Below are 23016 nucleotides of genomic sequence, written 5' to 3'. Positions count from 1 at the left end.
GCTTCCCACCGGGCTCACCTGCCCCAAGGTGGGAGCAATGCTAAGTGCCTGCTTCCAGGGCAGAGGAAGACCAGGGAAGCAGCAGCATGCAGCCAGCCCATGCCTGGGACTCAGCGGGTGCTCAGTAGTAGGACTGTTCTCACTAGTCACACCCCAACTAGCAGCAGACAGATGGGGGGTGAAGCAGGCTGGAGTGGCTTCCACACCAGAGAGAACAGAGTGTGGGCCTAACAGGTGGTGTGCAGAGCCTGCCCAGGCCTTCACTGAACTGCGAGAAGCCTGCAGCCTCCTGTAGACTGTGGGCAATACCGCCTCCCAGGTAGCGCTCTGTGGCAAGGACTTAAAGCCCTGGTGCAGGATCGGGCACACACCAAAGGCTCAACCAAAGGCAGGTGGGAGAGTGAACAGATATTGATAGTGGTCACAGGGATGATTAAATGGTGGTGGTATTGTAGTGACAGGGATAGTTGTGGTAGAAATGATGATGGTGGTGGTGGTGATGGTGACAGTGATGATCTGGATGGTGATGATAATGGTGATGGTAAATATGGAGATGATGGTGGTGGTAACAGTGATGGTGATGGTGATGGTTTTGGTGATAGTGATGATGATGGTGGTAATGGTTATGATGATGGTGGTGATGGTGATGGTGATATGCTGGTTTTGATGATAGTGATGATGGTGGTGATAATGATTATAATGATGGTGGTAATGATGGTGATGGTGCTGATGGTGGTGATGATGGTGATGGTGGTGATGGTGGTGGTGATGGCGATGGTGGTGGTGATGGTGGTGGTGATGATGATGGTGATGGTGATATGATGGTTTTGGTGATAGTGATGATGGTGGTGATAATGGCTATAATGGTGGTGGTGGTGATGATGGTAATGGTGATAGTGGTGAAGATGGTGATGGTGGTAATGGTGATGGTGGTGGTGGTGGTGATGATGATTGTGGTGGTGATGATGATTGTGGTGGTGCTGGTGGTGGTGGTGGAGATGGTGATGGTGATATAATGATTTTGGTGACAGTGATGATGGTGGGTGATGATGGTTATAATGATGGTGGTGGTGGTGATGATGGTGATGGTGATGGAGATGGTGAGGTGGTGATGGTGATGGTGGTGATGATGGTGATGGTGGTGATGATGGTGACAGTGATGGTGGTGATGGTGGTGGTGGTGATGGTGATGGTGGTAATGGTGAGGTGATGGTGGTAATGTTGGTGATGATGATGGTGGTGATGGTGATCGTGATGGTGATGATGGTCGTAGAGGAAGAGTTGAGGATGACAACGCCTACATTCACACATGTTCTGACCCCAAAGCCCAAGCACAACATATTGGAGTCTTTTTACTCTGCCTTCAGCATTCTTTACACATGGGGTTTTCAACCCATTGGTCTCATGTTCCTTTATTTGTTTACTTATTGACTTACTTATTTCTCTGTGTGTGGTGCTAGAGATTGGACCCAGGGCTTTGTGCAAGCTTTGTACCACAGAACTACCTCCCCAGCCCTTTTTAAATTTCACCTTGAGGTAGCACCTCACTAAGTTGCCCAGGCTGGCCTCTGACTTGCAATCACCTTGCCTCAGCCTCCTGAGAAGCTGGGGTTGCAGATGTGCCTACCAAACTCATCTCCTTTATACGCTTAAAAAAAAAAATCACTGAGGTCCACAAAGAACATTTGTTTCTATAGGTTACATCTATCAATATTCACTTCAAGTTTTAAAAATATTTACTTAAAAAGGATAAACCCATTGTGTTGTTAATATAAATGATACATTACTTACAAAAACAAAATGTGTTTTCCAAAACAAAAGTATTCCTCAAAAAGAGTGACACTGGCTGACATTCTCGGGTCCCTGTCACGGCTGGCTTAATAGAGCCAGCTGGGGTCACGCACCCGCTTCTGTGTTCAATCTACTGAGATGTCACACATGACAGCCACGAGGAAACTCAACTGCAAGTCGGAGGAGGAGAAGGGAGAAGAGGCCAGGAGCATCCCAAGTGCATGGCCTCGGACAGGATGCCACCTCCCACCGGGATGTCCCTGGCTGGGTGTCCCTGGTCTGCTTCCTCCTCCCCAGGCCTGTGGCCCTGCCTGGCTGTCACCAAGCCCATGGGGTGCCACAGCTGTGTCCGCTCCTCCAGAGGGAGGATGCCATCTCGCTTCTCAGAGGGCTGCCGAAGCTCCCCGACCCTGGGGCACCAGCCTCCAGCCCCTGTACACCCCGACCCACCGGGCACTCCTCCAGCACACTCCCGCCACTGCGACAGACTCAGCCCTGACGGTGGGCCGCTCAACTTCTGGAACTCAGCTTTCAAGCGGAATGCCACCTCGCCCCAGAAGAGACCACTAAAGGGCAGTGGACAGGCCAGCACAACTCCTGGGGGCCCAGCACCTGCTGGAACTAGAGCCTGCTACCAATAGCTCCCCAGAGGAGCCAGTCCTGCCCAGGGTGGCTGCTGGCAGGTACTTGGGAAGGGGACCCCTAGGCATTTCTTCAAAGCAGGGCTGCAGGCAGAGGCCTCTGTCCGTGGTCATCACCTCCAAGGACAGGGCCTGCAATTGTGCGGGCATTTCCAGCATAGCCAATGCACCTCAGCAGCAAGACGGATCCCGCAGGGCCTCAAAGCCTCCCAGTGAGTCCCTGTAAATAGACCCTTCTCGCCTTCTCAGGTGGGGGTCAGAGCTGAGGCCCAGGGCACTGGGAAACGGCACACATCAGACGCTGCCTGAACCAGGGCTTTAGATGGGTCTTCCTGGAAGACAGGGGGTGTGCGGTGGAGAGCAGAGGGAACCGCCCAGGCTGCAGGCCTGTCTGGCCCTGGGCAGCATCAGGCAGGGAGGGGGAGAGTCTGTGCCAGTCCCCCAGGTTTCCCAGGGAACTGCCAGGGGCCACCGCCCGCCTCACCTCACACCTGATATGTGACTCGGCCCAGGAGGACGCCACCCGAGGGTCTCCCTTGGGAGAGGACGTGGAACACATTTGAGGACACAGGCCTCCCTGCTCCTCCCAGCATGTCCCTCCCCTGCCACTATGGGGTCCAGGGGAGGAAGGGGCTGGGCTCCCCCCAGGGCCTGTGGCCAAAGGCGGCTCTGGTGAGCTGGAGAGGCCTGCGGCCGAGCCACAGCAGAGGGTGGAGCGGAGCCGCCTGGGCACCAGGCCGCCTTCCGGGCCTGCCTCAGCCACTGCCTGGCTCCTTGGCCCAGAGCTCATGGCCCAGAGCTCCAGGGGAGGAAGAAGCGGGTCACATGTGTAAGCGGGAGGACGTGGTGCCAGGCACCTTGAGGTTCACTATGAGCTCCAGATTTCCCTAGGCCCCCCGACCTGTGGGGACATTGCCCCTCTGCCCAGGTAAGGAAATGAGACTCCGAGGGAAGAGTCCCAGAGCAGGGACACTCTGAAGCCCAACGGGAGGACGAATGTGCCCTCAGGGAGGACTGCTGAGCTTAGCCTCACCTCTGGACATCCCACTAGTGCCCAGAGTGACAAGACCAGTGTCCCAATAGGAATCCAGGACCTGCCTCAGTCCCGCGGCACCCCCACGATTTAGGCCTCTTTTTCCTCATCTAGAGATGTGTGGCTGGGAGATGCCATTGCCACCTCCGATGGCCTGGAAAGCACCAGCGAGCCAAGGAGGGAACTCCCCCCAAGTGGCTCAGGTCTAGTGGGCCACACCCGGGCCCTGCTGGCCCCTGCAGGGGACAGAACCCCAAGGAAGGCTCTCTACAGGCACTTTCCAACCTGGCCTGGCCACCCAAGCCCTTCTTGGGGACGGAGCCAGTGCAAAGGAAGGGGCAGGGGCTCCACCTGGTCCTATGAGCCTGTGGGTCTTCTTCACTAAGTGGGCAGACAACAGAGGCTGGTTCCGAGCAGACACTCCTTACTCCCTGCCAGGGCTGGAGGGCCTCCCTGGCTGGGCCCTGGCTTCCCATCTGCAGAATGGGGCTGTCTGTGGCTGAACCACCTCTCCGGGCGTCCGGAGTGTCTGCTGGGAAGTGCCCACGTGGCTCCTTTCACCCCTGGTGAGATATACAGAACCCAGGCAGGATGGGGCCCTCTCAGCAGGAGGTCTCGGGGGCTCTGAAGAAGCTGGGCCAAGGGCAAGGGCTTCCTGGAGGTGCTCCACTCACACCACCAGCACCTGGAGCCGATGGCTCTGCCCTGGGGGCTCTTGTGCATCTCGAGGGTTGAGCAGAGTCCCTGGCCCCTGCCCCCTCGATGCCTGCAGCACCCAGCCAACACTGCCTGCAGACATGGCCGAATGCCACCTCGAGTCAGGAGGCAAAGCCGCCCCGGCTGAGGGCCACTGTTCAGAGACTTGGCTTGAAACAGTACTGATTTTAAAGTGTTCTCTGCTCGCTCGGAGTACAAGCCTCCATGTTTGCAAAAGCATTATAAAATCTTGCTGATCACAAACGCAACAGCATGAACAAGAGTCAGTCAGCACCATGGGCGGGGCGGTCTGACCATCCCTTCCCAGGGTGCTTACCCAGGGCGAGTGCCTTAGAAGTCTCCTGGCACTGCTGGGCACTCAGAGCACCTGGCCGGTGGGGATTCCTCTCCTCAGCATTTACAGAGGCAGAAAGTGAGGCCCAGAGAGTTGAAAAAACCTGCCTGAGGCCCAATGGCTCCGAGGCAGTGCCAGCATGCCCAAGGCGGGCACCGTCAGCCCCCTGCTCTGCCCACCTCTGAGGGCTTTTGCTCTCCTTTCCTGCACGGGCCTCCATCATGCACACGCTGTGTCCATTTGACAGGTGAGGAAGCTGAGGCCCGGAAGGAGCAACTCACTGCCCAGTGATGGAGCTGCTTTCCGCCGGCGGCAGCAGGATTCAGACCTTCCTCTAGCCACCTCGCTGCCGCTCCAAAACCAGGCAAGCAGGAATGGGGCTTCTGGGGAGAGCCCAGCAGCAGCTGTGGACCCTGAAGGACACCTGACACCTGTCACTGAGCCTGGCAGGTGACATGCTCCTCATTTCCCGTGCGCCAGTCTGGTTGCTGTCAGACTCAGCCCAGTGAAGAGTTCAAACCTGGTCCTGACTCCTTCCCCAGCCCCACCCTGCCGTCATCCTCAGGGCCCTTCCCAGGCTCCACAGGTGCCCTTTGACCTCTGCCCTCAGGAGTGTCCTTTCACAAAATGTGGCCCTTATAGCCCGCATGGATTCACAGCTTTCCCGGTGTAGGCCCCTGAGACCTCTGCCCGGGGAACAGAGCTTGTTTTCTCCCTGGATTCCCCAAGGACCCGCCCAGGCAACCAGCAACTCACCAGGCTCTGGTGGCCACACCCAGCTTTGTGCAGAGACTTCAAAGCAGACCCACTGGTCTCCTCCACCCTCCTCACCCCTGCCTGAAGGGCAGAGGCTACTGGCCCCACGGAGCAGGTCCCACCATGGCTCTGAGCATCTTATCCAAACAGTTCTGCGTCCGAAGGCCTCGGCCTCGAAAGGTGACTATGGGTCAGGCAGGGCTCATTCTGGGGTAAGCCAGCTGGTGCAGCAGAGCTGCCTCCTTACCCACCCATCAGCACCAGGGTGAGGGAGAGGCTGGTGCTTCTGCCCACCACCCCCCTCACCCCAGGTCTAACAGGGTGGGCGTGGCCAGGCTGGGGGGAAGGGACTGCCACTGGGGGCTGAGCCCCTGCATGCCCCTCCCCAAGAGGGCTCACTCCAACTCCAGGGCCTGGAAGGAGCTGCGCACCCCAGGCTCTCCCTCTAGAGCCTGGGCAGGGGTCCTTCAGCACCCCATGATCACCAGTCTTAGGGGCACCCTGGATGTATCCATGGCAGTGCACAGACCGGGAAGAGGCTGAGACTTCCCAGGGTCGGTTTAGTCCCTTCTGAGGTTCCTTCTGGGACAGGCTCCATGCCCTCCCATGTCCCACCTGCATCTGGGGGTGCAGAGGAGATGGGCTCAGCTCCCAGTGTGGCTGGGCCCTTTGGGACTGACAGTAGGGAAAGGACCTGGCAGGGGGCCACACTGGGGACACCTTGGCACCAACCAGGAGCTCACATCCACTTTAGGCCTTCAGGGGAGGGACTGGGAGGTCACCTGCACTCAGATCTGAAAGTCATTTAGGGCAATTGGAGTAAGTCTTACACGTAAGACCATTGGAAGGGTCTAGAAAGATCTAAGGGGGCAAAGAGAAGTGAGGGGGAAACAGGACTTAGTACAGGGGTGTCAGTTTCTGAAGCGACCAGTTAATCAGTTGGAAACCTGGAGTATGACAGAAGGGTCCCTTTGAACAGGAATACAGGACAGTGGGTCCTCCTGTGCTCTGGTGGCTTCTAGCAATCGGCAGGGGTGACAGTTACTTGGGCTCAGGAATGGAGCGAAGGAATCCACAGCTCTGGCGAGTGTGGGGTGGGGTGCGCCTACATTTGTGACCTTGGGCTTCTCCTAAGCCCCTAAACGTGAGAACCCCACAAGACTGACCCGGCTCACCCACCCCGCCAAGCCTTGGGCGCGGCGTCGCCACCCGGGCCGCAGGTGAGCTGGAGCCCAGGGCTCGCCGCCGGAAGGGCGCGGAAAGGCCGAGCGCTGGTGGCGGCGCGGGCGGGCGCCGGGGTCCCCAGGGCGCCGCTCCAGCGCGGATCCGCCCGGGTTTTGCGGCCGCCGCGCCCTCCCTCCCGCCTCCTCCCTCCGCCGCTCCCTCGCTCCGCCTCGCGCGGTTGGATCAGTCCTCTGGCATTTCCTGCAGCCGGGCCGCGCCGCCAGCTGAGCCCCGCGCCCGGCCGGCCCGGCCCGGAGCACCGAGCGCAGCCCGCACGGTAGGAGCGCGGCGCCGGGCGGGGCCGGGAGGGGCCGGGAGGCCGAGCGACGCCGAGCAGGCCCCAGCGCCCAGCGGGCCCCGCGGGTGGTCGGGGAGCCCCGCGCCGCAGACCCGGGGACCCCCGGGCGGGCGCAGCCGCGCGGACTCTGACAGGCGCCAGCGCGGGGAGCCTCGCCGGCGTGGCGCGGGGAGCCGGGGTGCGGGAGCGTCTGGCGGCGGGCGCGGCCCGTGTGGGAGCGGCGCGCCCCGCCTGGCTCCCCACTTGGCGGGGCTTAAAGGGGCCAAGACAGGGCGGGAGGGTGGCAGGGAGTGACTGGACGGCTGCAGACCGTCCTTGGAGGTGGAGGGACTGTGTCCCCAGCGCAGCCAAACCAACCAGGAGGTGTCCGGATCCTCGTCTGGGATCAGGTGTGTGGGATCCCAGCTCCAGGCTTGTTCCCAGGGGACTGTGTTTGGGTCCACAGAAGGAGGGGCAGCCTGGACTGTGAGCTGCAGCCAGGACCCCCGCCTTAGGCCGCTGCCCACCACTGCCTCCTCTCCAGGCCCCGAGCCTCTAAAGACAGGGAGGGAGCCGAGGGCAGACACTCTGCGGGGGCTGAGGCTCCCGGGCCTCTTGGGCACTTGAGGATTCTGGGGTGGGAGGAGGGTGGAGCAGCCAGGGGGGCTGGGCCAGGGCTCCTCCCAACTGCAGGTCCCAGCCGCCTTCCCAGGTGACCCCGCCCCCAGCCCAGACAGCTGTTTTCTGTCAGAAGCTGGCTGGAGTTAGAATTTTCAGTGCTCCAGGGGTTGAGGACAGGCCCCTCCCCAGGGAGAGATGGACTTCTCCAGCTCTCACCCAATAGGGCAGAGCTGGCCTGGCCTTGCTGGGGTCACTAGTTACATTTCTCTTCCTTTGCCGTGGGGGTCTTACAACTAGTTACTCTCTGTCTACCTAAGATACAATTTATGTGTCTGCCCTTTTGCCCACTACCCTTCAGAACACCTTTTGCACGCCAGGAGCAGGGGTAGGGGCATCAGGTCCTGGAGAAGGGGTCGTGGCCTCTGGGATGGACATTACTATCTTGGGTCTGTCTGCACCCGGGTGGATTCAGGTCATAGATTGAGCAGACACCTGCCCTCTCTGAGGATGAGGAGCAGAGTGTCTGTCTTTGCTACATCTTCACCCCCACTTCCTTGTTGATGCAGGCCCTTGTTCACCCTTGAATTTGACAGAACTGGAGAAGAACAGGAAGAATAGGGTGGGGCTTTGCAGGTCAGGGGAGACCTGGGGACCAGGGAGTGTCATCGGGCTGGTCCCCTCCAGGCTTCAGGCTCTAGACCTGCAGATCCATTGTCTGCCTGCACGTGCATGGGGCAGGCTGGCGGGAGCCAGGGAGGCTACTGCTGCGTGTCTGTCTGGTTGGTCTCACCAGGCTGTTTTGGAAGGTGACAAAGCTTGGAGCAGGTGCTCCCTCCTGCAGTCCTGGGCCTTGTCTCAGGGAGGCTGCTATACCTCGGTTGAACGCAGCAGTGATCCTGGATAGCAAACATGGGCTCCTCCTGGGCCCAGTGGTCTGGCTAGCCCAGAGTGGGCCAGGGGCCCACCGAGTCCTTCAAAGCCCTGCTTTTGGCGTTTTACAGATACTGAATGCCACGCCCCACCCCCACCGACTGATTCACCCTGCAGAGAACACCCGGGTCAGTTTCCTCAATGCAGGCTTCTCGGAAGCCCTCTGAGCTCCAGGGATGACCCCAAGGGCTGAGCCTGGGGGCGGCGGAAGGGCTGTGTGCCCAGCCGGTGGTTTGAAGGCTGTTGTGTGTCTCTGGCAGCTGTGTCTGGGGAGTCGCCCTCCCCACATTCTTTGGCTCGGGGCGCACTCAAGTGCCGCACTCACACATGGCACAGGTGGAGGCCCACTGCAGGTGGTGGCAGTGCCCCACCCCACAGCCGAGATACCTGGTGGTTCTCCCAGGGAAGCCTGGGAGATTACGGTGCTGATAGGGACAGGGGACAAGGTGCTGCAGAGGGGCTGTGTCCAGGGTGTGTGCTGCAGACTGGGTCCGATGATTCCGGCAGTAAGGGTACTGTCCAGTGCAGATCTGCCGTGGGCTCAGGGTTGGCAGGCCCAGGTGAGCACGTCATGTGTCATGGTGCAGGACAGTGTCACTGCCCCCGACGGACAACAGGCATGCTGCCTGCCCTGGGATGTCCCCGTGCAGTCCAAGTCTGCCACATAGGAAGAGCATTGCTCTGGGTGGCAGCTCAAGGGAAAGGACCTGAGACCCTGAGTGTGAGGCCACTGGGCTGCTCAGAAGCGCACAGGGTTGGCAGGTGGTGGGAGCCGCCGCAGGGTGGCCCTGCTGCTCATTTGGAGAGATGCATGAGCAGATAGGAAAGGGCCTGGGGTGGCTGGGGGGAGAGCAACGATTTGGACTTGGTTGTGGTGTTCTCTTAGCATCACAGTGTGGAGCCTGGGCCCCAGGCCCTGTGTGTGAGTGTGGAGTTGCCCCGTGTGCGCGTCCCAGCTGAGAGGCTGGCCCGATCTCCAGGGCCAGGCTTGGGATGAGAGGTCCTACGGGACAAAACAGTGTCTCCATCTTGGACTTCTTTGTCCACTATGCTAGCTGGAGAACCTGCCCTCCAAGGTAAAGAATGTTGCAGGACCAAGATGAGGGTCAGACTGGAGCTGCCCCAGGGGACCAGAAGAAAGAATCCCTGCCACTGGGTCACAGGCCTGCGGGGGTCGGGGTGGGGCCCAATGACCATTGAGAGAGGCTGGGGTGGGCCTGGCCATCACAGCCTTACCAAGGTCATTCAGGTCATTGAGATAGTAAGACCAGGTCCCTACTGCTCAGGACATGAGCCTTGCAAGCCAACACAGAATGATCTAGAATACCCAGAGGCCCTTGCTGCATCTCTCAGGCTGAGAGCAAATGCTTCGGCCTCTTGCCCCCAGGCCTGGCCTCCCTGTCCTCCCAGCACTGACGGGCTGTCTCTTCCTGCCCACCTGGTTCTCCAGCCTGCAGCCTGCAGTGGCGGGATTGATGTGCTGTCTCTTGGGGTGAATATAGCACGTGGGGGCTGGGAAAGGTTGGGGGAAGGGAAGGGGGTTGCTAGGGAGCCTGGTGGCTCTAGCAGGACTTTCCATGCCCAACTATTGGGGTAAATATTTGGGTCCAATGGCATGGGGTTTCTGTTGGGGTGAATGAAGCGCCAGGAGTTGGGGGCTACTTAAAGCTGGGCTGCCTGCTGCAGGGGCCTCCTGCCACAGCGCTCCTCCTTCCCATTATAGGTGGGTGGCCAGCTTCCCCAGGAGGCCAGACCGTGGGGAGCCTTGGGGCTGACCAGTGGCTGCAGAACCCGGGTGAGAAGACTTGGTCTCCAGTTTACAGGGTGAACCCCACCCCTGTCGTGTCAGGAAGCCCTCCAACTCCAGTAGGTTTCAGGCCAGTGGGGGCAGGCCAGGGTCGGGGCATGTGGCCCTCTTCCTGGAGGGGACCCCCAGGTCTCTGCTGCTGAGCCAGGGCAGCGAGGAGGCCACTGGCTTCCCTTGCCCCTCCTCCAGCCACCAACCCAGCCATGGAGGCAGCCCATCCAGTTCCCTGTCCAGGCCTAGGGCCATGGGGTCCAGGAGAGGCTGGCTAGGGCCAGAGCCACTGATGCGTCCAGGGTCAGTGGACTGGAAGCCCTGGGGGACAGTGCAGGGCTGCTTCACCCAGGTGCTGGCCAGCCAAGTTCCTACACGTCCAAGCCGCCCTTCCCTGTCTCAACGTCAGGCTCAAGCCAGCCTGTGGGGTCCCCAGCACTGGGTAAGCTCGGCCATTCCATGTGTGCCTGGCACTGCCCTCAGGGCCCCCAGCAAGGGTTTCCAAGCTCCAGCATCACCTCCCTGGCCATGGTCCTGGGTCACCCCACCTGCCATCCCCTGGCCCTCCCTGGGGGAAGAACCCCAGGTGGACCCTGCTTCTTCTGGGAGACCCTCCTTCGCCTCCCCAGGCCTCCTCTTCTCCTGAACTTGGCATGTGTCCAGGCTGCCCTGAGCTGCCTCCTCTGTGGGTGGACCCTGAGCCACGAAGGGCAGCCATTCTGTGGGAAGTGGTTACCTGTACCTGGTCTCAAGCCTGTGTGTGGTTACCTGTAGAGTCAGGATTGTAGCACATGTGTCCCCAGGTGGAGCAGATCCAGAGTGGGGCTGCTCCCCTCCCCGGCAGCCAGCCCCTTGCTGGTCAGGAGCCTGGCTCGTCATTAGCCCCAGGCCAGGGGCTGGGGGCAGGTGTGCTAGGTGTGCTTGGAACTCCAAGAAGAGCCCCATGTGGAGTGAGAGCCCCCAGAGGCCCCAGAACACCCCAGGCCTCGCTGACCTTTGCCTGTGTCCTGGGTGAAACCTGGCCCACAGAGCCTGGGTCCCTAGGCTTCAACCTCCTGCCCCTAGTGCCCCTGACCCTGGCACCCCTGACCCTGGCGCCCCTGACCCTTCCCCCCTGCACTCCTCTCGGCAACCCCACCTTGGGCTGGTGCTGTGCGGGCGGAGCCTCTGGGGCTCTCACTCCACATGTGGCCCTCTTGGAGCGTCAGTGCCAGCCCTAGCACCAACCCAGCCTGGCCCTCGGGGGCGGGCAGCCCTAGCTCACAGCGTGCCTGCTCCTGCTTGAGGGGAGAGAGAATGGCTCTGAGAACACAGGGTCATTGTGCTGCCCCTCGCCAGCCTCAGCTCCCGGTCTTTGAGGGTCCCTAGCAGCAGGTCCTGGGGCTCCTGCACACCAGCATCACCAGGCGGGAGCTTGGGGCCCCACCGCCCCTGCTCCCCAGACCATTCTGTGTCTTGAAGATCTGCATCTACTTTTATGCAAGGAAAAGTTTCCACTTGTTTCAAGAAGTTTGAAAGCTGCGAGACTGTAGTCGGGGGTCTTGCCCCCCACCCCGCCCTCCGCTCTGGAAGCCGGTTTCCTGGGTGTCGCAGAGCACTTTGCTGCGCCCTCGTGACCTCCGGGTGCACATCTTGGGGCAACAGATGACCCGCTGCTGGAACCACCGCCCCCCTCTCCCACATGGCCAGCCCCGCTCCCCTGTAGTCCTGGGGCCAGAAAGAAAAGGACGGGGACAGACACAGAAGCAGGCCCCGCCGCGGGCGGCCAGCCCTGGGCCTGCTGCCTCGTGGGGTCCTCTGATCTCCTTGGGGCAGAGGAAGAAGCAGAGGCTTTCCTGCCGCAGCACCACGCAGCGTTTCCACTTTGGGCCTGGCTCCTGCGGGGGCGTGTGGCCCCCACCGAAGCGAGGCCTAGATTCTGCCTCTGAATAGCAGCGTGTGGGATGGCAGGTCCCCGAAGGGCAGAGTTGCTGGGAGGACACGGGGTGCCTGGCCACACAGGCTGGGGGCATTTGAGGTGTGCAGACGAGGCCTGGAGCTAGGAATGTAAGGCGTCCGCCCCGGTGCAACCTGAGGGCCCGGCCACTTGGGGACAGGGCCTGGTAGCAGGTCCTGTTCAAGTGGCCCCTGTCATCCTTCCTGGACGGTGGGCAAGTGCTTGTGGAGGCTCCTAAGTGTCCCTCTTGAACACATCTGAGGGGCCCATGGCCCCCGTGGTCCAGGTATGTGTGATGGCAGCTGTTGGGGTCCCCGCCCTCACTGCCCGTGCCTCCCAGGCACCCCCAACTGGCTCTCAACCACCTGGATCCCCCCCATAGTGGCTGCCTGCCCTCAGCCAATGCTACCTGGCCAGAGGGGGTGGTGTGCCAGTCCCCCCAGCAGGCGGAGGCAGGGCCACCCTCTTGTCCCTGCTCTGCAGGGCTGCAGGCTGCTCGCTCTGGTGGGTCTCGGCAGCCTGGGCTCACTGTTGAGCCCACCTGGAGCACAGGGCCAGCAGCCAGGGCTGCCCACCACCCACAATGAGGTCAGCAGATGCCCTCCCTGGCCTGGAAAGCCTTTCCTCTCTCCATCCAGGGCACTGACTCTGTCACCGGGGGGCTTGGCACGGGCAGGTGTGCGGAGAACACAAGGTCTCCAGGGAACTTGGTCCCAGGCCACGGCCTGTCTTCCTGGGGGGCTCCTGGGCTGTCACTGCTGTTCAGCATGAGCCTGCTTGAGTGTGACCTCACCCTTTGCAGCCCCTTCCCCTCCTCTCGTGGGCCAGGGTCTTGGCCGCTGGCCTGACTCCTTCCGCCTGGGCCCTGGTGAAGCGGCTCCTGCCTAACAAAGGACGTGGCCCTCTTCTTCCCGCACTGGTCGGCGAGCCGCAGCTTCTCCTTGCTGGCCTTGGTCACCTGGCTTTGCAGAGGCCGTGGGTGGCTGGGTCGTCAGCCACAGGGCCGGACACGCTGGGCTACAAACGCCCCAAACAGGTGCTCCACGCCTCCCACCTGTGCCAGGTGAAGGCTCCTCCCTGCAGGCTCCGCGGGGTGAGCAGAGCGAGCGTCTGACCTTGGGAGCCTGGTCGTGGGGATAGGACATGGACAGTCAGAGAGCCAGGCGTCGTCCCCACCTGTGTGGCCTTGGGCAAGACCTTTAAGTTCTGGACCTCGGTTTCCTCCTCTGTGAAATGGACCTCTGCTGTGCCAGTCTCCTAGGGGTACTGGGGGGACTCAGCAAGAGCCAGGCCTACCCGGGTGTAGAGAGGGCTGGGGCTCCCAGCCCCGGGGCGCCCTGTGCTGTCCTGAAGGGGAATTTTGATCAGTAGTTAAATATTGTGAGACTTGGACACAGGAATCGCCCACGACACCAGTCCCGCCTCACTGATCTGACCAGTGGGCTGCATCGAGGGCCGTGGGCCAGGCGTTCATGCCCAGGTCTGTTCTAAGAGTGACGGCGTGGAGGGAAAGCTGGGCACCGTCCCTAGGCCACAGCCCTATGCCCTGTCCTCCAGGGAGCTGCTCCCAGTTTGCACGTGCAGGCTCCGTGGCGTGTGCTCAGGCCTTACCCTATACGGCTGGATCACAGCCGGTCCCAGCAGCCTCTGGCTGCATTTCAATGTCGCTTGTCACGACCCTCCTCGGCCAGTCATCTGCAGCCCCGGGAAGCAGCAAGACAGTAGCCCACAGCTGCTCCAGCTTCTGCCGGGGCCGTCAGGAGGCCGTTCCGGCTCGTTTCCAAGCTCCCTACACCCGTCAGTCCGCCCCATCCCGGGGAGTCCTTCAGTTTGTTCCCGTCTGTCTCTGGAGCTGGTCCTGTGGTCAGGCTCCTGGGGCACCTATGGAGGGACGTGGGCCCAGAAAACGGGCCCAGCAGGTGCCCACCAGAGTGTGGCCAGGTCCCTCCTGGGTCCATCCCTGACTCTCCTGGCCTTCAGGGTCCCAGGGGAGACCCCAGCTCTCTCACCCCACCAGAAGGCGGCCTTTTCTCCCTCCCCCTCTGCCTTCAGAACAGGCCTGCACGAGGCTAAGCTGCCCCCAGAGAGGTCTGCCAGTGTCCTCGAAAGGCCCCTCTCAGGGACCAGCACATTCTGTTAATCAAAAACCCAGAAGTTGGCCTGACCCTAAGGCCCAGGAGTCGAGGAGGGTGGGTCTGGCCAAGGGGCCTGCAGGGCCACGGCACAGCGGCTCTAGGTGGCTCCAGGTGGTTTGCGTGCCCTCTGCGTCCTGGTCGGAGACTGTCCTGCCCGGGCGTGCCTGGAAACATGCTGACCTCACCGGTTCCTGTCCTCACTGTCTGCTGCCTGCCCGGGAGCCCTGGCTCGGCCAGCCTGAGGTTGAGTCTGGAGGCCCTCTGTCCTCCGGACCTGGAGGAGCAGGGCACCCACAGAGGTGTCTCCAGCCTTCCCAGGCAGAAGTCCCTCAGGAAGGTCACCCTGCCCGCAGGGCCATCACACCCCTCCTGCTGGCCGTTCCCACCTCAGGAGGCCCTCTCTGCACCCTAGCCTCCGGGATCTGCAGCCTGGGGCAGGGCGAGGGCAGTGAGTGTCCACTACCTTGGCCTCTGGCGTCCAGCCAGCACCCTGCTGGAGGGCTTTCTGGAAAGCTTTCCTCACAGGGGGGTGGAGCATGCCCAGCCGCCTTGGGCTTCAGTGGCCTTGGGCTTCAGTGGCCTTGGGCTTCAGTGGCCTTGGGCTTCAGTGGCGTGGCCTTCCCAGGTGCCTTCCCTGCCCCTAGGCCAGACCTCCCACCTGTGCTATGGAGTGGGGGGTGGACCTCCCTGCCCCTCCCTCACCAGGCGCCATCTGCAGACCCTCGGGGAGCTCCTCAGTGCCCGTGGCCCAGGAGGTGTGGCCCAGGAGCCCCTGCCACCCCTGGGGTGCTGCAGAGAGCACTGGAGTTGGAGAGGGAGCCGGGAGCTCCCAGCTGGGACCCACTTCATCTGACTTCACATGGAGCCTCTGCCAGTCCTGCTGAGGATCCCTCACAGAGGAGGAAAATGGAGGCATCTTCCAAAGGGCTCTGGTGGGTGGTGGTCCACACCGGAGGCCTGTCCACCCGGGTCACTTGGAGCTTTGGGGGCCTGGGGTGGTGACCCCAGCAGCCTGTGCCTGCATTGGGTTTAGATTGCAGTTTAGTGAATGGCCCGACCCCACACACACTCACCATTCGTCAGTTAAAACCGCGTCTGCGTTTCGGTTTCTTTGTGATCTCCAGTGCTATTTGTCTACCAGTGGCCATCTGTCATTCCCGGGGACTCAGCCCTGTGTGTGAGGGTGCTGGCATCATGGGCCTGAGTGGCCCAGGCCCTGGCCAGCCTGCCAGAGCTGGACTAGCCCCCAGGAGTCCCTTGGGAGCCACTTCTCTGGGCCATGGGCCTTTTTACAGACAAGGCGGCCAGTCCTGCTAAGAATCAGTGATTTCCATGCCAGGAAGTCACTCCAAGCCTGTGATGTGACAGCTCTTTGCAACCCTAAGGCTGACTGAAGTGTGTGCCAACCAGGTGTGAGTGGGCGAGGAGGCCGGGGTTGGAGGGCAGCGAGGCCGCAGAGGGAGGTGTGCTACATTTACCTTGGCTGCTTCCTGAGTTCTGCGTTCTTGATGAACACCCCGTGTGGATTCCTGTGACTGCGGACGCGTGTGTTCGGCACCCAGCCCTCCCTGGGGGCTCCAGGCATCAGCTGTGGGCACTCAGGGAGGCCAGCACCTGCCATTTCTAGGCATGGGACCAGGGCTTGGAGACCTTGCACCCTGCCACGACAGCAGGGCCACAGGGGGAAGGAGAGGGAGCTGGTGGGAGATTCGAGAGGGAGGCTTCATCTGGCCAGACTCAGACGGGCCCTTGGAAGGCACGGCTGTGAGACCATCAGGGAATGGGGACGGAGGGGCCGCACCGCCTGGACAGCCTGTGGTCTGGAAGGCCAGCGGGCTGTAGCTGAGACCTCTTGCCCCAGGCTCCGTGGTTTGACCTGGTGAGGCCACGGGGCCACTCCCGAGCAGCTCCTAGGGCCTGTGTGACTGTGGGTCACTTGCTTTCATCAAGGTGCATTTTTACCTTAAGGAGGTTGAGGTCATTGCTGAAGCTGCAGGTCAGCATCACTTGTGGTAGGCGGCAGGTGCTGAGGGACGCTGCCCAGCCAGCACTGCCCCTGACTACCGCTGGGCCGTGGTGCTCAGATCAGGGCGGGCAGCTCCTCTGCCGTGGGCTTTGCCGAGGCCACCCCACTTCTGCTGCAGAGGGGAGCAGGCCAGGCACAGTAGGAACCAGTGTTGTCCCTCCACACGGGCAAGAGCTGGAGAGACATCACAGGGCCCTGGTCTCCCTGGAACTGTCTGGTGAGGCTGCCCTGAGCAGTCCGTGGCCGGGAGGCACAGGTGATGTGCACAACTTGTCCAGTCTGGCTGAGGCAGCGTGGGGAGGGCAGCTGTCCGGGACAGGGACAGCACACAGGGCCTGGGAGAAGGTGACCTCCACTTGGGGCCACCCAGGTGCCCAGCCCAGCATTGCCAAGTCACCTGGAGACCCTCCCAGGGGACGTTCACGTCACCGACCTTCCTCTGAGGGTCTCGTGTTTCCCTACAGCTGTACAGTAGTGGCCTCTGCAGCAGGGGCATGGGGGGGGGGGGAGAGTGAGATTTAAAGGGGACACGCCACCTTCAGCCCCTGGCTTTTCTGAGTGGGACAGGACGTGGGTGGTGTCCATGCCCAGGCAGGGCACAGAGTGTGGCTGGGCTGAGTGGAGTGGCCAGGTCAGCTTGGTGGGGCTACGTGGAGGATGGCACCCACAGCCTTGTCAGTGCCCATGGCAGCAGGTCCTTCCGCCACGTCCTGAGGGCTGGAGAGGGCCGTCCCCTCTCCTCTGTCAGGCCCTTCTCCCTCTCAGCCCCAACCCGGTGCCTCTATGTCCTGGGCAGCTACAGCAAGTGACCGTGTGTGTGTGCTAGAGCAGCGGATCCGTTCCTCGCCCCGGGGCCGGGAGCTCTGAAGTCAAGGTGCTGTGGGGAAGGCTCGCTCCAGAGGCTCCAGGGAGGGTCCTGTGGCCTGCTCCGGCTCCAGGCTCCAGAGGATCCTGGCCTGTGGCCTCGTCCAGCTCCGGGCCCCAGGTGATCCTGGGCCTGAGGCCACAGCTCTCCAGTCTCTGCCACAGGTTCACGTCACTCTCCTCTGCATCGGCCTCTCTTTCTCTCTTGTAAGAACCCCGCACTGGATCCGGGGCCACCTTAGGCCACGTCACCTTGCCTTATGGATCTGGGGCCCCTTTAGGCCGTGTCACCTTGCCTTAGGTCAGTCCATCTGCAGAGACCCTTTCCAGGGACAGCTGCACTGGTGGAGCAGGGGCCTGGGTTCCGTCCTTAGCTCCATCAGAAATGAAAATAAAGACCCAAAGATGGGCATGGCCACGGGTCCTGGGGCCAGGACCTATCTTTGGGGGGTGCACCTGACCCGTCTACCCCACTAGGACAGTGGTCCAGTGCTTTGTGACACCCAGGGACCTGGTGGAGAGAAGGGGGCTCTGTGGACTTGGACTTGGGGTGACACCACTGCAGCGGGCACTCCGTCCTCCTAGCCCTGGGCACGGGGGTGGGCAGGGAGGGGCCACCTGGGTTCACAGATAAGGCCTCAGGCTGCTGCTCACCTACCGGGTGGGGAGCTGGAGACGAGGCAGCGCCGGGCTGGGGAGCTGCCCGGGAGGGCAGGCGCCCGCTCCTCCCTGGAGGAGAGTCTGTCCAGCGAGTGCCCCTGGCCAGCCCCTGGGCGTGGGCCAGGGGCTCAGCTTTGGTGGGCGAGACTTCCACCCTGGCCTCCTGTGAAATGGCTGACCTAGATGTGCCCACCTGGGCGCCTGGGTCACCACCCCCCAGAGACTCCTCACCTCAGTGCTGCCGGGAGCTACCTGCAGTCCCCGGCCCCAGGGAGAGCCCTCTCAGGAGGAAGATGCCCATGAAGGGGAGATGGGCTGAGGGACAGGCCGGGGGCGCCCGTGACTTGCCGAGCGTGTGTCCATGTGTCTGCTTGTGCACGCGTGTTTTTAAGTGGTCCTGTGCCTGCACATCTGTTTGCATACTTGCAGCCTGTGTGTCCCTGCAACACGTGTGTGTGTGTGGGCTCTGCGTGGGCATGTGTGTGCTGGCGTGTCCTCGGTGCACGTGCATGGTGTGTGTGTGTGCGCGGGAGGGTGGGCACCAAGCACATCGCAGTCAGCACAGCTGGCCCTTGTGCCCCAGGCTGCCTGGCTCCTGGGGTCATTTTGACCATTGAGGGACAGATGGGGGCCCTGCTGGAGCAGGCCAGGGCTCTGGGGACCTGTGGTCAGTCCGGGCAGCACAGGGCTCCATCCCGGGTTTGTAAGATGGGCGTGAACAGCCTGGGGGACTGCGAGTACCTGGCAGAGGAGCTGACAGCTGCTCCCTGGTGACCTGTCCCCAGGGCCTGCAGGGCCGCTGGCTCCTTGCTCAGGGTGGAGTGTGGGGAGGGGCTGCTGCAGTGCTGTGGCCCAGGGAGGGTTAGGCAGAGTGCTGGGGACTGAGACAGGGAGGGGTGGCCTGGGGCACCTCCTGCCCCACTGAGGGACCCTGGCTCTGCCACATTCCTGGCCTCCACTGGGAAGTGGCCCTGGCCTGAGATTGACCAGTCCTGGGAACTGAGGGCAGCTGGGTGAGGTGCGGGGACGGTGGGCGTATAGGCTGCAGTCCCTGGGTGGGTAAGGGAGGCTGGCTCCTGCAGAGGGCCCTGCAGGGGACCCCACCTCCCCGCTGTACCCAGGGGCCACGGCTCCTCTCATCCCCACAGTTCTGGTCCCCTCACCTCTTACCCATGTGGGCCTCCCAATGGCTCTGCTGGTACATCCAACAGTAGCAGTGACGTGCATCTGTGGAGGTGACCAGGCGAGACAGAGGCCATGACCTGCAGATCGAGTATCGTCAATACTGCGTGGCGAGATCCGCACTGGTGCCCACCCACCTGTCCCCAGACCCCTTACCCTTCAGTGGCCGTGCATGGCCTGCACCACCCACCTTTCTGGCTGGGCCAGCTCAGGGCCGTGTGCACGCAGCATGGCGTCCAGGCTGCCCCTGCACACAGCCGCCCCATCACTGCGGCCAGCCCTGCACCTTGTCTGACTTGTGTGGATTCGGGCCGCCCAGCAGGGGCAGGAGCCATGCCCAGCCCCACACCAGGCCCTCTGGGGCACTTATCCAAGGACACCTCTCCCTGGGGCTTCTGCCAGGGTCTCCCTGTGCCTGGGGACCCCTGTCCAGCTCAGCACTTCGCACACAAGGCCACGCAGGCCCCAGCAGCGCAGTGAGCGTCAGCCATACAGAGGCTACCGAGGCTTGGCCAGCCAGGACCCTGCCCAGCCTGGCCCCTCAGGACTGGGTGAGTCACACAGCTGTTGACACATGCATGTGGTCCCTGTGAAAGCCACTGTCCTGGGCTCCTATCCTACCTGCTCACTCTGGAGCCACGTCAAAGAATGGAACTCGTCACTCGCAGGCCCTGGGTTTGCCTTTGGGAAAATGAAGCTGGGCTGGGGGTGACTGAGCAGGCCTGGGCACAGTCGGGGCCGCCTGGGGGCTTATGATCCTCTGTACTAAGTCCTGGGGGGCTGGGGGCGGGGCTGTGGCTCCACAGCAGCTGCCAGTGCCCCTCTGCCCTCAGCGGTCGCCTGTCTGTGTCTCCCCTGCATCAGCCGGGTGTGGCGGGAGGGCCTGGGGGGAGGTTCAGGCTCCGCTGTGCAGGGGCTCCTGGCCGCCGTGGTGCCTGCGGTCTCTGCCTCTCTGTGCGGACTTTTCTAGAACAGGACTTACCGAGGTTCAGCGCTGCCCTCTCCCCAGCCCCTCAGGAGTGGCTTCCAGCCCCGTTAAAAGTGCAGTGGGAACTCAGGGCCAAGAGGGACAAGGACAGCCGGGTCCCCAAATATACTATCCTGGTTCCAGCAGCTGTAGCATGACAGAGGGGCCACTGTGCCTAGGCCCCACTTCCTCTTAGGCAGGAGTCCCACCTGTGGGCTCTCTCTGAGGTCCCCCATGTCCAGTAGAGGAAACCACTAGCAAGACCCTTTTCTCCCCTTCCTCCCCCACCTCCCCCAAGCAAACCCTGTCTCCTCCAAGGTCTAGGTACTAGGAAGTTCTCCCTCAGGGCTGACCACCGCAGGCGGCAGTGACATGCAGTGGGCCGGACCTGCTGCACCCCCACCAGTCTGGGGGCTCCCTGTGGGCTGTGGGACGGGGTCTTGGTCTCACTCCCAGTGAGGTGGGCACATTGGATAGGCACAATGGCCAGGTTCTCCAGGCTGCAGGGGCCGAGGCCGCTAGCTTGGCCTTGGCCTGAGCTGGGCGGATGGGTGGTTCCCTTGAAGGGAATGCTGTCCTTGCTGGTGGAGTGGCCCCTGCTGCCTGGGCTCGGGGGGCATTGGCCTGCCGGCCCAGGGTGAATGTACAGGCCACCCCTTACTCAGCCCACCAGCCTCCTGGGGAACAGCAGGGGTGGCACGTCCTTCCCCTGTGACAGCCCAGGGGTCAGATGGAACCCCAGGGCCCTTTGCTGGACTGCCCGGAAGGTCAGCAGGCCTGGTTCTGCCCCAGGCTTGGCCCACGGCGGCCCCGTCCTGCTGGTCTCGCTCCAGCTTCTCATCCGTAAAATGCACGCGCTGCTCTGAATGCCGGGCCTCGGGCGGGGGGGTGGGGTCTGGGCAGTGTCCTCAGGAGGGCAGTCCCCAGGGCCCACCCCTTCCTGTGCCACTCCATGCTGGGCACCGCCCCAGCAGAGGGAAGGGGGCCCAGAAGCAGATCTGGACCCCCAGGTGGACGGATGGGACTGTGGGTTCCCGGCGGGGAGGGTGGCTGATGCAGGTGAGCTCAGGGGCCTGCAGGAGAAAGCAGTCCCCTCCTTACGGTTGTGACGAAGGATCTTGTGTCAGTCACCTGCATCTGGCAGGCGTTCTAGGTGACTCTAAATCCAGTGACTTACACAGGAGGGAGAGAGATTTGAGGCAGAGACATGTGGCCTAAGATGTGGCCACAAGCCAGGGACACCTGGAGCCCCAGAAGCTGCAAGAGGCAGGGAGGACTTTCCCTTGAGTCCTTGGAGGGAGTGTGACCCGCTGAAGCCGTGGCTTTGGATCAGGAGGATCCAGAACCCGGGAGAGTAAGACCGAGTCGTTGTAAGCCGCCCAGCTTGGGGCCATTTGTTGGGGTTGTTCCGGGAAAGAGATGCAGCCCCTCTTGTGGAGCACACCAGACCTCGGGAGCCACCGCCCCCACGGGCCACCTCTCCTGCCTACTGGTGACAGGAGGGGGACTCTTGCTTGTGGCCAGAGGAGGGCCTGCCTTCTGCCCTGTGGGCGAGGCGTGTGAGGACGGCTGGGGGCCTGGGTAGGGCACAAGGTGGTGTCCCCAGAGTCAGGGGCCAGGAGAGGTAACCGCCCAACATGACCAACCTCAGGCAGGTTCCTACGGCCAGTCTGGATCAGAGGACGTGGTGCTGCCAGGGCCCTTGCTGTCCCCAGCCACAGCCGCCAGGTGCTCTGTGTCATCTCAGTGCTGCTCACGAGGTGGGGCAGTGCTTGCCTGACTCATCATCTCAGAGTGTGACCAGCGTGTCAGCGACACACCCGCTTTAGGCTTGGAGGACCAGCTCCGCTTCTTACCTGTCCCCAGGGACCTTTCTCAGCTCTGATGGCCTGGGGGGACCAAGGGGCCAGGGGTGGCGAGGGGTCTCTGGACCTCTGTCCATGACTCAGCCTACAGCCCGGGCCTCGCGTCCCTCGGGGCTCTCATCCCACTGGCCTTGCAGCCCCTCCAGGGCATCTGCCTGAGAGCGGATGGAGGGGGCCCTGGCCTGTCCCTGGGGACACATGGTGGAGGCCTGGAGGGCCCCGGGATGTGTCCTGGGGGGGGTGAGGGGGCAAGGGGACTTGGTGCTTGCTCGGCAGTGCCCGCTAGCCAGCACAGCCTGCCCTGTGTGAGGCCCCTGGCTGGATGCCCCCCCTGGAGCCCCGCGGCTTCTCCAGGAAGGAACCTGTGGCCCTGCCCGGTGGGCCTCTGGGGAGGAGGAGGAGGCAGCCAGGCAGGACGGCCCGGGGCGGCTGGAGCAGGCCTGTGGACGAGAGGAAGGCGGTCACTACAGCTCCTCAGATGGCAGGAGGTGGCCTGTGCTGCAGGAGAGCCGAGGCTGAGCCACCCAGGACTCACAGGTGCCCTCCGTGCCACCGTAACCACAGGGACCAAGGCGTAGGTGTCAGGTGCCCTCAGGAGGAGCCAAGGCCTGGTGACACGAGGGTGGCCCTGCCACATCCTCACTAGAGCCTACTTTCCAGCTGGTGCTCTGAGCAGCCTCCCCCGGGAAGGCCTCCTGGGTGCCCCGGGCTGGGAACCTCCCACCCGGCCCCGTGTCCTGCAAGCTGCACCACCTCCCACCAGCGCCACCACTACCCAGGCCTTCGGGGACCTCCAGGTCTGAGCCCAGCACCCCTCCCCGGGGAAGCTGGGTCAGGCTGGAGTCAGGCTGAGGGCCTCAGCCCAGCAGGGAGGGGTCCTCAGGGCTCTGGACAGCGGGCCCTCAGCCTGGGGACCCCAGCTCCGTGGGAACCTGCCAGCTTGGGTGTGGGGCCCTGCAGGCAGCCCAGGGCCAGGCTCGGACACCTCACATGAAGCCAGCGTCCCCCGGGGTTCTCCCTGCAGTGAGCCGGGGGGCTGGGTGTCGTCACTGCCCCCTGAGCTGTCACCTCCAGGCTCCACTGGCAGGTGGCAAGAGGAGCACAGCAGGGTCTGGCCTCGCCCGCCTGGCAGGGCGGCTTTCACTCCAGGCCACGGTGACATCTGGCGAAGCCAGCTCCCCACACCACAGGGAGAGGCCCCCGAGGCCAGCCCTGAGCCGCCCGCAGGCTGGCGGGCCACCAGGACTGTCTCAGCTGGC

At 62.6% G+C, this 23016-nt stretch overlaps 1 protein-coding gene across 1 annotated transcript in view; it reads left to right on the top strand.

Moving 5' to 3' along the window:
- Nucleotides 1–6433: 6433 nt before the first annotated feature.
- Nucleotides 6434–23016, top strand: part of LOC113198539 (oxysterol-binding protein-related protein 5) — a 46454-nt gene continuing 29871 nt past the window's right edge. Inside the window, exon 1 of the mRNA XM_077796851.1 lies at nucleotides 6434–6492. The gene's annotated coding sequence lies outside the window, so the exon portion shown is untranslated. The remainder of the gene's footprint in view (nucleotides 6493–23016) is intronic.

This window comes from Urocitellus parryii, chromosome 4 (genome assembly GCF_045843805.1).
Source record: "Urocitellus parryii isolate mUroPar1 chromosome 4, mUroPar1.hap1, whole genome shotgun sequence".
Classification (NCBI taxonomy): domain Eukaryota; kingdom Metazoa; phylum Chordata; class Mammalia; order Rodentia; family Sciuridae; genus Urocitellus; species Urocitellus parryii.
This window is presented reverse-complemented; position numbering and strand designations above follow the sequence as displayed.